We start from the raw sequence: 16,373 nt of genomic DNA on the forward strand, positions 1-16,373 counted from the left end.
AGCAAAATGTATTGGGCCTGCCTTTTTGTAGCTAGAATAATAACGAGCATTATGATCATTTGTGTAATAAAACACTGCAAGGCTGCACACTAACTCAAAAGCCAGCCATTTTGAATCCATTTATGGGATTTCTGAGTAAATGTGCATAGGATTGGGCTGCATGCAATGGAAGGTTTAGAGTGGAGATACAGCCCATTATCTCAGTAGAAAGAACCGGTCCTTCCTATTTCAGTGCTGGTCCTGGCCTAGTTCATTGTAAAGTTGCATAGAGAGAGAGAGAGATTTGGTTGTGAAATTTGTATTAACCCCTGGTTTAGTCTTGGTGGTGGCCAAGGAGAGGAAGGTTTTAAAGAATGAAATTTCCATTTGCAATCTACATCTGCAAATACAAGTCTGATTATATTTTTGTACCCCACATTCAGGGAAACTATTTCCAAAAATTGGGAATATGACACAGAGGAATAGTTAACGCCCTTCCATGCCATTTTTCCTAATTACATGGGGTGGGAGTCTTTCAGCCTCAATTCAACTTAAAAAAATAAATAAAATCAGGAGACCTGATCAAAGATTTTCCAGCATCAAACTTGCATCTTTGGTAGCCTTTCAGGCCTAAGCATTTGAATGGGACCTTGAGGGGAATTGTGGGAGATCTCGTTTTGCATTCTTACTGAGTTCAAAGGGATTCTACCAACAAGTTGTGTGTCAAATTGCAATGTTTGATGCTGTTTTGAGTTGGGGATGTCTTTGATTATGGCGGGTGGATCCATATATTAAGTTTTTTTTATTTCCTAGAGCTTATACTCCCTCCTTGGATATAAATTATACTCAGGGGGGGGGGTTCACAAGGGCTTACAGCAACAAAACAAATATTTAGTTTTGCCTGAAGTGGTCAGGAATGATAAAAAGCTTACTATGCCTTGATGGCTGTGTAATCTTCAGAACAGTTATTGATCATCAAGCCCTTTGTAGAATTTAGGTACAATATGACGTTTAAAGCTTTTTTTATAACAATTGGTAAGCTGTTTTTTATACCATTTCTCTTCAAAACAGGACATCTCATGAGAGTTCAAGGAGTATGATCAGAAAACGTCTGGAGCAAATGGGTTAGTTCAGATTGGGAAGCGTGTGAGAGAAAAAGCTGCCATTTGGTGAAACTGAACCACTTTGTAGTACAGGGACTCTCTTTAGAAATCTGATGGGAGAACAGCAGATTTGTTTTCTGCTTATAGGAATCTGCTAGCTTCCATTGTGCTGTATTTGAACATTATCAGGGAAGAAAATATTACAAAGACGATTAAGTTTCCAGTGCTCTCTCATTTGAAAGATATGAAACTCTATGACAGTGCTATGCACAAGGCCATGGCAGCAATCCTAAATCCACCTACCTAGGAGTAAATCCAGTTGCATTCAATAGGATTTACATCTGAGTATAGACATGGTTATGGGACGCGGGTGGCGTTGTGAGCCTAGGACTTGCCGATCAGAAGGTCGGTGGTTTGAATCGTCCCTGCTCCTGCCAACCTAGCAGTTCAAAAGCACAACAAAGTGCAAGTAGATAAATAGGTACCACTCTGGCGGGAAGGTAAACGGCGTTTCTGTGCGCTGCTCTGGTTCACCAGAAGCAGCTTAGTCATGCTGGCCACATGACCCGGAAGCTGTCTGCGGACAAACGCCGGCTCCCTCGGCCAATAAAGCGAGATGAGTGCCGCAACCCCAGAGTCGGTCACGACTGGACCTAATGGTCAGGGGTCCCTTTACCTTTATAGACATGGTTAGGATTGCATTGTTAGAAGGGCTATAACTCCCTGTTGCTTCTGCATGTCTGAACACATCTTTAACGTATTCCAGGACTGTTGGAGAATGTCCAAAAGATTTTATAGTAATGTTTTCAGCTCTGGGTGCTAGAACAATGCTCCCCTTTCAGATCCCCTCTTTCAACACTTAGAATTTCTTCCTCTTCCCCCTCCACCCCCCAGCAGATCTTTGGAAGGTATCTCAAAAGTTTCCACCTGCAGATTTCCCTTGTTGGCCTTGATGACAGTCATTACTGAAAACAAAGCCCAGTTCTATTATGAAACAATTCACAATATCCGCTGTCCAGATATCATGTTACAGCAGACAGGGCCAATTTTTATGCCTAACTTTTCCCCATTTTCTCTCTGGTGCTTGCTCACCAGTCTTTATCTTTATCAATACTCTCCATCTTTGTCCACCTTTCCCTCAAGATGCGTCTACATGTTGACTCTTCATGATGGAAGTACTGTATTTTTCCGTGTATAACACGCCCTCATGTATAAGACGACCCCTATTTTATTGGACCGCAACAAAATGTTGGGGGGAGGGGAGATTGCCCAGAGTTGTTGAGCTTCTTTGTGGGGGGTTCATTGCTGCCAATCACTCTCCAGCCTGCCCGCCAATGCAAATTGCACGCATTGCTGCAGCCACCAATCGTCTGCACGCTCACCGCCAAAAGCCCACCTGCACACTCGACACAACCACAGCCGATTGCACGCACGCCTTGCCGCTGCCGTAAATAGCCCACCCAATTGCTGCTGCAGCAGCCAATCGTCAGCAGGCCTTGGCGCAGCAACCAATCACACGCCCAATTGCCGCTGCCAATCTCCTGCTGGTTGCTGCCACAAATCACCCGTCCCCCCTCGCTATCTGTGTATAAGACGACCCACAATTTTTGCCTATTATTTCTAAGGAAAAGATACCGTCTAATACAAGGACAATATGGTATTAGATTCCATGTAAAATATTCTTAAACATGTTATACCATCTATATCACTTTAGCTGCTTCTGATCTTCAGTTCCCCAGATCCATGCATCATGCTGTGTGCTATGGGACTGCTTTGCATTCCCACAAGATTTACCACACGATCTATTTCCTGAATAGGAAGAATTGATTTTAAAAATAAAAATTGGCACTTGCGAATCTCTGCTTTGACTTCAGTCATCTTTTGGTGGCAAGTTTTATTGCAGTGCCAACAGACACAGCAGTTCCCCTCAGATTGCCTAGTGTTTTTCAAACAAATCAAAGCTGCAAAATGTTACTTGCCTAGTCAGCGACTTCCATATCCATGCCCACATTCCAGCATGAAAACCATATTCCATTCCAGTCTCTCCTAGGTAACCTGCTTGCATGAACAGCTATGTAGCAAGCTTCCATTTCATTTCAGGTGGTTCTTTAAAGGCTAATTTGGAAGTCCACACAACTTCCAAAGTCTGCTCTATATTGTTCTATATTAATTTTATATTAAGATATCATCTGGCATCTTGGTGTTGTTAGCAATGCCTCCAGGCTGTGCCAGCCATATCTTTCGTTGGAAGAGTTGCGAGTCAATGACTCAGGATGGAGGACTGATGTTTCTTCAATAGGAGCTCATTTCTGGAATGTGGCAGACACCTGGGGAATATTTTCCATCCCAACACCACCGAGGGGGGAGTGCATTTCATGTTAATCCCACAAGTTTTATTCATTATCTATTTTGTTAATTTCTTCCGTTTATGAATCACTTCCCATAAAATATCTTGAAGCAATTGCACTGTGAAAACATCGACAGAAATAGTTGGAAGTCGAACCTGAATTAGCTTTATCAAATATTTCAAGACAACAATCTGGATTTACACAATAAAGAATTAATAAGCTCTTTATCACAAGCAGCGAGACACAGCATAACCAGACATTGGAAAGATCTTTCTGGCACAACGATAGACAATTGGTACAAAACAGTTGGGGAAAGAGCCCTCCTTTTGGAGATAAAGAAATAAACTATGGTTGGCATGTGGATAGATAGCTTTCCCCCAGTGTGGTTTAATTTCATAACAGTATTCCAGAAAATGAACAATCCCTTCCATCAGCATTTGTCTCAATCTGATTGATCTAAATCTAAACATAAATTATTATCTTCACTTTCAACCTCCTCCCACATTCATCAATATGGCAACACTTGATATTGTTTCATTGGTAACATAAGAGGAAAGACGACTTATTACTTAATCTAAGCACAACCACAAGGGTTCCTGATTGAACGTTTAGCTATGCGATGTTGAATTTTATCTGTTAACCCTGTTCTATCCTGTTTCCCCTTTGTTTTTGTTTAAATCAACTCATGAACCAAGAACTTATACATGGACCATTAATAATGAGCCATATGCTGTATACGGTATATTACTGCAAATTTATTGTGCTGTTTTTGTGACATGAGTAGACGTGGTCTATTTATTTGTATCCTGCATTATTCCTACAATCCTTGTTCATAAAACCCAATAAAAGTTACCAAAAATAAAATAAAAAGGAAGATCTTCAGTAGGTATCAATAAGACAATAGAGACAGCATTCCTGATGTCAAAGATCCTTCAGAGGTGTTCAGAGCACTCTTCTTCTTTTCCTGTGAGACCCCTGAACAGAGTCCTGGATTTCGTCTGCTGCTCCAAGCCACAGTCCTAAGGCTTGCACCAAGTCTGAATAACTTTCCCTCTTTCCTTGGACTGTTTTCTGCCCAACTATCAACTGGTCCAGTCAGATTGCTTACCCTCTTTCTGCCCAACATCCCAACCGCTTAAGGAGTTTACGTCAAATTGGGAATGATTAAGTTTCCCAGGATATTTTCATAGAATCAGAGAATAGAACCATAGAATTGTAGAGTTGGAAGGGTCATGTAGGGTCATGTAGTTCAAACCCCTGCAATGCAGGAATCTCAACAGTCTTCTGTTTGAAGGTGTCCTTTACTTGAAGAGCTGCCTAGTATAAAGGTGAAGAACTGGAAGTTTGTGGAACAGGGATCCCGAACACAATTCATTTGATCACAGTTTTCCCCACTATAGAGAAGAAGAAGAAGAGTCTGGATTTGATATCCCGCTTTATCACTACCCAAAGGAGTCTCAAAGCGGCTAACATTCTCCTTTCCCTTCCTCCCCCACAACAAACACTCTGTGAGGTGAGTGGGGCTGAGAGACTTCAGAGAAGTGTGACTAGCCCAAGGTCACGTAGCAGCTGCATGTGGGGAAGCGAACCCGGTTCACCAGATTATGAGTCTACTGCTCTTAACCATTACACCATACTGGATGTATTGTATTTCTATTTAAATTATAATAATAATAAAAAATTATCACAGGGAAGGTGCTTCAGATCCCTGCACCTTTTTTTCTGCACCATTTCTAGTACAGTGGTACCTCAGGTTAAGAATTTAATTCGTTCCGGAGGTCCGTTCTTAACCTGAAACTGTTCTTAACCTGAGGTACCACTTTAGCTAATGGGGTTAAGATGGCACAGCCAGAATTGTACATAGCATTCCAAGAGTGGTCTAACCATAGAGTCATATAATACTCAGGAGCCAGAGGGGTTGAGGAATAAAATTTCCAGTGGAAGAGGGTGAGGCATCAGTGCCCCAATGTAGCTCTATGCACTTCCCCAAAGACTATCAGAAGCAAAATGAATTATGCAAAATACCACAACTATGCACAGTAGTGCAATGGAAGAGAAACCATGCAAATTTATACAGGTCACAGAATTCACCTTTTCTTTGCACAGAGTTGTGGTTACCTTGACAAATAATTCTGATTTATGTTTTCAAAGGGTAAATTGCACCCAGATTATGGCATATTAATTACAAAGCATTAGAATAGGAAATCCATACCCAAACCAGAGGTTGATCTGCCAACTGGGCTTTTGGGTCCTGCAGAATAGAATGATGATAGGTTTCAACCATAGCATGCAGAGCTTCAGAGAAGCCAATTATTTGTTTTTAGAGAGGGCATACACTGCAGTTTGAGGTGAAAGGAGTCTTCAAAACTTCAACGTTATATTTAGAGAAATGAAACTTATTTATTTATTTTTAATTTCCTCTGAACTGCCTCCCCTTCATCCAAGGATTCCAGGGTCATGCACAATAAGCATAAATAAAATTAGATCCATACACAATATAAATACAATAAACATGACCTTCATGACAACAAATTGAGAGGCAAAAAAACCTCAAACACAGAACAACAAACACTAAAGCAATGTAACTGTTTACAATGCTAGATTGGTGACCAATATGTTTGCAGTTATATATTCTAAGTATTTGCAGAACAATGGGGTTTACACAAATCTTTAATTAGATAAGAAGTCTAGGAAGTACCTTCAAAGATTAACTGGCTGGACAATAGGATCCTATTGTGAAGCGGTTTATAGTGATTTTCCACTAGATTAGGTTATGTCACCATTAAATATGGCGAATTATGCCAATTTGGATTCACATACTAACAAGAATGGTCATTGATTCCATGAAGTCCTGATGATATATACTGTACTTGATATGCTTGACAACTTGGAATATATGAGTCTGCCTGTGAATTGGGTCAAACTTGGGTCTCCAGCTGTTTTTGGACTACAATTCCCATTATCCCTGACCAGGTCCTGCTAGCTAGGGATGATGGGAGTTGTAGCCCAAAAACAGCTGGAGACCCAAGTTTTGGCAAACACTGGCATACATGCTGTATCACCCTTGGGAAACCTCAAATCCCACAGGGAAGGGCTGCAGTTCGGCAGTAGAACACCTGCTTTGCGTGCTGAAGGTTTCAAGTTCAATCGCCAGTATCTTCAGGTAGGTATGGGAGAGATCCTCTCCATGGAATCCCAGTTCCAGTCAATATGGAGCTAGATGGACCAACTCAGTAGACCAACTCAGTAGAATGTGGCTTCTTGTGTTATCTCAGAGGGAATTTGTTGGGGCTGGAGCCAGTGATGGGCAGGATCCGAAAAGTGATCCGATCCAAAAGTGAGAGTGGCACCCCGCCTCTTCTCTTTCTGCCACCTCCCCCCACATCTTGCCCCAATGACAAAATTAGGAGGTCTACATGCAGCTCACCTTTGGCTTACATGGTGGTGTGTAATTGGCAAAATAGCCCCGAGTGGCGGTGTTGCCAAGGTGCTGCATCTTGAAGCACTGGTTAATATAACTTTTAACTGTTCTTTTGTTTCAAAATAGTAATTAAGCAAGCATTAAACTTGGAGCCAGGCCTCTCCCAGAGGTCCTTGCTGGCCAGCAATTTGTAGTTCCAGTTAATGTGTAACATTAAATAGCCCTCTAGATCTTCTCTGAAACCAACCTCCTTATCTTTTAGAAAAGAAAAAGATTAGCCATTCGGCAGATAATATGCCTTTAAAAAAAAAATCAGGACCTCATGATTTTCTTCTCAGATTACCTTTTCGTGGTCTGGGGTGTGTTTAACTTTTACTTCCCCCTTCCCCAACCCCCAGTTCTATATTGTGGATATTAGTTAATATGTAACATTAAAGTTGATGTCTAGGTCTCTGCAGAATCAACGTTCTCTTAAGAACTGAATGGAAGCTAGAATAGACTTCATGGATCAAGTGACCAAGCGGTTATAAAATTTATGTTCTAGGGAACCCCAGAATTCCATGGAAGGTTACTGGGTTTCTTAGCTAGGAAATGGGTGGAAATTGAATCCTCAAACACTAAGTGCTCCCTTCTCCCAATTCTACTTAAAAGCACAGGGAGATGCAGAAGAGAATTAGGTGTGTTCACTGCTTCTCACTATCAGGCCTCATGAGCAGCAGAGGTCCCTTCAGGCATTCTGGAAAAACAGGGAAGACAACAATGAGAGGAGCCAGAGAGTTGACTACAGGGCCGTGCTGTCCATGAGGCAGACTGAGGCACCTGCCTCAGGTGATGGAATCCCAGGGGCACCTCTGCAACAATCTGGTCTGCTTTCGTATGTGGAACTGAGGAGAGTCCCATCTCCTCTTTCACTTCAAGCAACGAAACGTCTTGGGCCGAGTTCCTTTCACTTTAACCACTTTGTCTCGGTGCTTCGAAAGGCCGAAGGTCAGCCTTGCCATAAAGCTACTGTAAGATGTATAGAATACCCTGAACAAAGAGTTTTTTGAAAGCTGTTCACAGGAGGAAATTGGGGGATTAAGTCCGAATCTCAGCTTTCACAGCTCACAAAAGCTCTGACAAATAAACTCCTCCGTACTACAAGTATATCAAGTTCCTTTTGTGTCATGTATTCTTGGATGGTTATTTACTGTTTTTCTTCCTTGTTAGGCCAGATGCCAAATAGCATTCATTACACGTTTTCCCCCCTTAATCCCAATCATGAGTAAGGGAAAACTATATATAGTTTCTAATGCCACAGTCTTGAAAATCACTGAAATAGGCCCATGGAGTATTGCAGTGTAAACAGCTTCCAACTTCATTATACATTTCATGCACTCATACCTGTGAGCCATGGTGTTTTTAAGTAATTTTTAAAAAATGAATGACAGATGTTACCAAGGTATCCAAGCAACTACAGTACAATCGCACCTTACTCAGGGGTTTGGTTCCAAGGCATGTGCCCAAACCCTTGGAACCAGTGAGCGGGAGAGAGATGCAGAGCGTGCTCTGCATGCCCAGAGCCCACACGACAAGCAGGCCTTGCCCAGCAAGCAAGGCTGAGAGGTTAAAAGCTCTTTCTGCAATGGGTAACCCAAGTGGACCTTAAAGGCTATAAAGGCTGAGTTAGGGGATCTACCGTATTTTTCGCTCTATAAGACGCACCAGACCACAAGACGCACCTAGTTTTTGGAGGAGGAAAACAAGGGAAAAAAATTCTGAATCTCAGAAGCCAGAACAGCAAGAGGGATCGCTGCGCAGTGAAAGCAGCAATCTCTCTTGCTGTTCTGGCTTCTGGGATAGCTGCGCAGCCTGCATTCGCTCCATAAGACGCACACACATTTCCCCTTTTTAGGAGGGAAAAAGTGAGTCTTATAGAACAAAAAATACGGTATTTTCACTTGCAGGTCTGTTTTTCCCAAGCCACACCCTCCTGCCCCACCTTGAGCAGGTAAAGAGATCACTGGAACAATTGGGCTTCTGGACAGATCACATTCCTGCCAAAAGCAGAGCTTGAAGGCAACACGGACCAGGTGGTTAGCAAGTCCTGCTATGTCTGACCTTCATTCAGGAGTTTCCAATCAGGAACTTCACAAGCACAGTTTTCATTCAACCCATGCCTGCAAAGGAACATTTTTTCCCTTTGCCGCCTGGCTTGAACTCAAGGTGTATTGTGAAGGGAAAATGGGTTGACTGATGTCACAGCAATATCAGGTGACAGGCAGGTGTGTGGCAAAACCCACCTGTTCAGTGGCATGTAGGGAGTGAGGAAGTTCGGGATCTGGCCCACCAGTTGGATCCTGTTCTATATCCTTGATGTAGACTATCCAGAACTTGATAGAACAGTGATCTGGCTTTAGATGTAGATGTTAAAAGTAGTTGTGGTGGCACTGGAGAATAACCCTGCAATTACCCCTCTCCATACAGGTGTTTTTATTATTAGAATCTTAGTGCAGCTACTTGTATGCATCTCCATGTCATGTCTCATTTGAAAAGGACAAAAAGAAGCTTGCGATGGCTGTGGTTTTGTATATGCTCATTTTTCCTTCTTTTTATTTTGAGCTAGTGGGAAGTCATTTTGGTTCCACATAATGGCAGTCTTTCAGGTCCCTTCAAAGTGGTCTCTCTCTCTCTCTCTCTCTCTGGATCAAGACTGTCATCCAACCTGCTAATTTCTATATCCATGCACCTTTCAGGATCTTTATTGAATTCAGCACCCTGTGCAAGGCTCTCCACATAGGTGCAAAGTGGATTCTCTGTCTCCTGTGGTCTAAGCCTTAGAAAGCTTAATGCGAATTGGACTCCCCTCTGAGTTCTCATTTGCAAAGGACATGGGAGCATGCATCTTAAAAATGAGATGCTAGGAACCTAAGACGGGTTTCTCAAATGCAGTCTGAAGTCGGCTGTGATTGAGAATTACCCGTATCACAGGGGAACGGAGGTCATGCTTTCCCCTGACCTGAAGATCTTTTCCTACATGAAGTGAGATTGCAGTTGCTAGATTTTTGTCTTCCTGTTGGGTTTTTCTAGGACGATTATGTTACTTTCAGTCCCCAGGCTTTGTTCTCTGAATTTCTGTGTGCTTTTGGACAATGGGTCTTTCTCTTTTCTGTCTCTCTATTATTGATTTTTCTTTCCTCTTATTTTGGTTTTCCATTATTCTTCGTCTTTAGACTAGTTTGACTTTTATTGTATTTTATGTTGAAAGCTTTTAATATATATAAAAAACTTTTTTAAAAAAGGCAATGGCTTCCACTTGCCCAAATACCTGCAATGTGAATCCAGACTTTAAAACGTATCTTTGGCGACTGAATCATGTAACATAAATGTTGAGTTTTGTTTTGTTTTTGCCCTGCTTTATCAACAACATGAACAGATAAAATAGCTAACTAGAAATATATAATTTATATTGAAGATTGTTCTGCCTCTTTCTTTTTAAATAAATCTGTTTTATTACATTTTGGATCTTAAAAGCAATTGGACCTAGAGGGACTGCCAGATTGGCTCGCTTTATGAAAAGAGCTCCATGCTAAGCTAGGGCAGTTGATCCTATCTTGGATGGTAAACAAGAAGCAGAGCAGGTCCATGACAGCTGGCCCAGAGATAGCTATCCTGGCCAGAGTGATTTTCATCCACTTTGAATGGGCATCTATTTCTGCCAGGGAGGGGAACTGATACAAGAAAAGAGCTCCAAACAAGTCAAAGGGCCAAACAGTCAGGTTCAGGATTCCCATTGCCATTCCCATGCTGGTGTTTCTGACCCATGGAATAACTTCTTCAGGTGTTGGAATAATGGACAGCTCAGCCCTTGCTGTTCTACATCTACATTTCATCAAGGCCACCAGAAGGAGAGGAACCCACACCCAAGCACCCTCTATCGTATCTGGAAGCAGCTCTGGCTGTGAGCCCTTTTCTCTTACTCTGCCACGCCAGTGCAAGTAGATGAATAGGTACCGCTGTGGCGGGAAGGTAAACGGCATTTCCGTGCGCTCTGGTTTCCGTCAATGGTGTTCCATTGTGCCAGAATCGGCTTAGTCATGCTGGCCACATGACCCGGAAAGCTATCCGCGGACAAACACCGGCTCCCTCAGCCTGAAAGCGAGATGAGTGCCGCAACCCCAGAGTTGCCTTTGACTGGACTTGGCCGTACATGGATCCTTTACCTTTTTACCTTTACTGTAATGAGCATTACAGCGTTAGTTTGTAACAAGTAACCGGAGGCTGGGTTTACCTTTTCGTTCTCCCTTCCAAACCCTTTTCCTTTTGTGTTGTATCTTCTAGGGGCTCATCCACATTTCTGCTTTCCCCTGGGGAAAACCCTCTGTTTACTGCTGAACCAGAGCAAATATTAACCAGGTTTTCTCTGGATTGTCGTTCGCTTCCATTTAGTGCTAAAGAGTGGGGTTTCTGCAGGAAGGAGGAAGGGCGAAATAAAAACTGCTTGGATACATGCCTAGAAAGCACAGAGAAGCAGAAGTGTGGAAGAGCCCTAAGATTGTGAGCCTGGTGCCAGAAGCTTCTTTATTTTTTATCTAAGTTGCTCTGGAAGCCATTTTTGCCTCTAAAGGTAAAGGTAAAGGTAAAGGTAAAGGGACCCCTGACCAATAGGTCCAGTCGTGATCAACTCTGGGGTTGCGGCACTCATCTCGCTTTATTGGCCAGCATGACTAAGCCACTTCTGGTGAACCAGAGCAGCGCATGGAAATGCCATTTACCTTCCTATTTATCTACTTGCACTTTGACATGCTTTCGAACTGCTAGGTTGGCAGGAGCAGGGACCGAGCAACGGGAGCTCACCCCATCGCGGGGATTTGAACCGCCAACCTTCAGATTGGCAAGCCCTAGGCTCTGTGGTTTAACCCACAGCGCCACCCGCGTCCCTATTTTTTCTAGAAAGGGGCAAAAATACTATAAATTAGGGGTAGCTAAACTCTGCCCCAAGGCAACTGCTCCTCCTAGCCAATTTTTCTAGCTCTGCACCCGACCCCAAACCCAAGTGATTTTGATAGCAGTGGTGGCAAAGAGAACAACAACAAAAAAGAAAATTAAGCAGACACAATGCTGGGAATTAAACCTCTCTACCCAGCCCAGCACCTAGATGGGGATGCAAATTGCCCTCTCCCTGGTCATCACATTGATCATCTGATATGTGGGGAGGGAGCAATAACCCTCCTCCTCCAATGATCTGCATAGTTCAGTGGAGAAGGAGAACTGCTCCCCCCATGTATGCATGTGAGTGTGTGGAATGGCTACACCCACTGCTGGCAAAAGGACCCCCAAACGGCTGGCCAGGGATGAATGTAGTCCTCTTGTCAGCAAAGGTAAGCCACCTTTGTTTTCGCTAAAACAATAATAAATAAATGCATTCATACCTAGCAAATATGTTGATCCTGCCCAGCAGTTTTATTCAAGCGGGAACAGGCTGCGTTCAGTTTTTCCATGAACAGATTTCTTGCCAAAGGAGAACTTCCCTTTGGAGACTTAATTCCTAAATACCTATGAATGTGCATTCAAGTGTCCAGATGCTACTTTGAGATTATCCATCGTGAACAACCTGAAAAGTCCTTGGCTAAAGCAGGATGCTGCCGAATCCAGACAGCAATTTGCATAGGTGTTGGAGAGGCTTCTCCTACTTTGTTTACAGTCAACACAATTTCCTGGGGCACCAGTGTTTTCTGGTGCCCTTCCCCTTGGTAAGAACTGTGGATGCATGTAAACACACATGTCTATCAGGACTCAGCACATTTATTTTGTCGTCCCCTCATAATGCAAGCTCGCCTTTTCTTTCCAGCCCCAGCTCCCCACATCCCTTGCATGCTGCAAGCAGGATATCTGCCTCCAAAAATATTTTTTAATGATGAGCCTAGGGCTTGCCGATCAGAAGGTCGGCGGTTCAAATCCCTGCGACTGGGTGAGCTCCCAGCTCCTGCCAACCTAACAGTTCGAAAGCACCTCAAAGTGCAAGTAGATAAATAGGTACCGCTCTGGCGGGAAGGTAAACGGCGTTTCCGTACGCTGCTCTGGTTTCGCCAGAAGTGGCTTAGTCATGCTGGCTACATTACCTGGAAGCTGTACGCCGGCTCCCTCAGCCAATAAAGCAAGATGAGTGCCGCAACCCCAGAGTCGTCCACAACTTGACTTAACGGTCAGGGGTCCCTTTACCTTTTTACTAACTTCTTAGAGGGAAAGGGGGGTGGGGTGGAGAGGAAGCAACCAAGTTTTTATATATGGAATTACTAGAGAGACTACTTAATCTTTTTTTAAGAGATCCAGTTGCATCCTTGTTACATAGTGTAGCAGTGATGCCTTGTGCAAGGGGAACAGAATCCCTTTGTGACCCAGAAGCCGTACGCCGGCTCCCTCGGCCAATAAAGCGAGATGAGCGCCACAACCCCAGAGTCGTCCACGACTGGACCTAATGGTCAGGGGTCCCTTTACCTTTGCAGGCATTATATTAAATGTGCCTTTTGTCTATATAGCAAACAGAGAACAAATCTGGACACTCAACGCCAGCAGGTTCATAGTACCAAGGAGGCCTCCCAAGATAAGGCCTATCTCCAAAATGAATATTGAGCAAATGGCAACTTGCTAACCCCCCCCCCCCCGCTCCTGTTTACATATGCAGGGATGGAAAGGCAGAATAGGTTTTTACAACTTTGAAAAATGGCTTTGGGGAGGGGAGGAGATGGTTTAGTGATGGCAGATGGGTTTCTAGCCAATCATTGCTGTTAAAAGCCAGCTGCTGTTGTAAACACACATAGCTGGCTTTTCTGAGCTTGTTACAGATAAGAGGTGCTTGTTGAATTCCATGATTCTAAGATGCAGGACATGCAAAATTTTGCAAAACATATGAAGATAATTTGGTTTCCTGGAGGAAGGCTCCTGATCCAGCCACAAGTTTTTGTCCTTCAATAATTAATGGAAATACGTCAATATAACTTCCAAACTTTGCATTTAATAGTTTAAAAGCCTTGTGTGTCCTCGTCTCCTTTTTAGAATAAGCTTTTATTTTTATTTATTTTTATTATGTTTCCATATGTGATGGAAGCCACCCAGAGTGGCTGGGGCAACCCAGCTAGGTGGGCGGGGTATAAATAATAAAATTGTTATTATTATTAATTTCACAAACCATACATTCAGGTTCCTCATGCAGGAACTCTAACAGGGAAACCTGGCATTCTGGGATTGGAAAATTCTTACCCTACAATACATATTTAGGGAGCATCTTAGCCTAACCTTTTATTCCAAAGGACCAGTGAGAATATTGCCAACTTTCTTTTTCTTTTTACATGGAATTAAAGAAGGTAATACAGACATTTATAAAGCAGGAGCTGAGCTTGTTGAAGAAGCACCATGTTGGCTGGTGCAATGGTTGAACCACCACCCACAGAAAAAGCAGGCAGGTGACTGGATGGTCACCCTTCTGGACTATTGGTATTTTGCAGGAGTAATTCAAGAGCATATTCGACATTTAGGTTTGCATAACTAAGTGCCTAGAAACACCACACAAGCAAACCAGGATGAATGTTCATTATCGTGTAACCTGTTCACAATACAAATCAGAATGAATGCTCAATAAATATAGCACATAGTCTAACCTCTGTGTAAGCAAGCCAGCTCAGTGGGTTGTCTTGAGGGGCCAGAAGAACAATGAGCTGTGGGTTTGCACACAAAGTTCTTGCATTTTTGTTTTAAGAATTTTTATTAAGTGGTGCTATTAATGTACAATTTCCTTCAGTTTTATCATCAAATTAGTTTCCTCATATTTTGTGATGGCTTTTTAAAATAGCTTACGGAACTAAGCAACAAACCACCATCCAGTGCTCAGCTTATACAAGACTGATGTGAGTTGGTGGGATATATACTGTATTTTCCCGTGTATAAGACAAGGGTTTTATATTTAAAAATAAGGGGAAAAATTTGGGTCGTCTTCTAGATGGGTAGTGCAGAGGGGGGACGGGCGACTGTTGGCAGCCGTGAGTAGGAGATATTGGGCAGACGATTGGTGTCTTCTGCAAGGCATGCAATTGGCAGCTGCGGTCAGGCGGGTGAACGATTGTCGGCAATCCCCCCCAAAAACACTCAACAACCCTGGGCAATCCCCCCCCCAAAGAAAGCTTAACAACTCTGGGCAACCTCCCCCCATTTTCTTAAATAGGGGGCGTGTTATACACGAAAAAATATGGTATATCACTGATAAATCTATCTATCTCACTGGTTCATGTTCATGGCTTCCAGGAAGGTAATAAAAAATCTTTATTATCAGACCGCAGGTACCTGGCTTTACACTTTGTACTATTAGATTTTGTATCCTCAATATTATTCTGAGAGGACTGGGCCGAGTTAAGAAACCAGTAGACCAAAGTGCTAAATCTTTTCCTGCATTGTACTACTTTAAGTTGCTGGTTGGTCATTATCATTTTATCATATATACCCCGAAAGACTGTGCTAATCATATCAGCCCAGAAACAAGAAAGCTCAGCGATCAACAACAGAAACAAAAGGTGCTACAGATCTGTTTTATTTTTAAATTCCCAATATGCTTAGATCTTTAATTACTCTATTTTATAGGCATTTTTTTTAAAAAAGAAGCTTTTTAGGGGGCACTGTAGAGAATAAAACTACAGTCCGAAAACATCTTTGAGTATTTTTCTTTTATTTGATTATTGCTAATGACGTGAATCACCCTCAATCTCATGGGTTTCAATAGTAGCTAACATAGTGCCCTCCAGTCTTGTTGGACTCCAACTCCCATCAGCCCCAGGCAGCGTGGCCGAAGGTCAAGCATCACTATTATTTAACACATCGATAACATGGAAAAAATGAATAAATCTAAAAACATGCTCTCAAACTGTGATTTCAGGGTTGCCAAGAGTATCATAGTTCAGCCATCAAATGCCTTGGATAAACAAGAATGTTTTAAGATTATTCCTGTCAATACCAAGGGAGGCACACCTCACGAGGGAGGGCATTGTACAAACAGGGAGCCATCACTAAAAAGGCCCTGTCATGGGTCAATGCCAACTCGGCAGCCATGAGTGGCAGCACCAGCAAGGCCGTCCAACATCTGGAGGGAACCATACGGGCGATGCCAGAACTAAAGCGTACTTGTTTGGATGTCCCATTCTGTGGTAGAATCTGCAGCACTTGATACGCTTTAACTTTACCTGAGTGTTCACAGGTCACACACATACATGCCATACGTTGACACTGGTGCCCCCAGGGCAGCAGCTTGCAGCACAAGTCCAGGACCCCACACATGAGAATAAGCAAGAAGCGGGTTATTTCCTTACTTAATAATAAATACTCAACTTTCACTCCAGCGCCACTGTCCCATTTCACTTACTTCCTCTGGATGGTTAATTTACTATTAACCTGGTAGCTGAGAAAGGGGGCGGTGGTTTAGGAGGAAAACTATTATTTTTTATTAATTGGTACCTGATTTACTTTTGAAATACTGTTGTTTTATTGCACTATCATTCG

This window comes from Podarcis raffonei, chromosome 1 (assembly GCF_027172205.1).
Source record: "Podarcis raffonei isolate rPodRaf1 chromosome 1, rPodRaf1.pri, whole genome shotgun sequence".
NCBI lineage: Eukaryota > Metazoa > Chordata > Lepidosauria > Squamata > Lacertidae > Podarcis > Podarcis raffonei.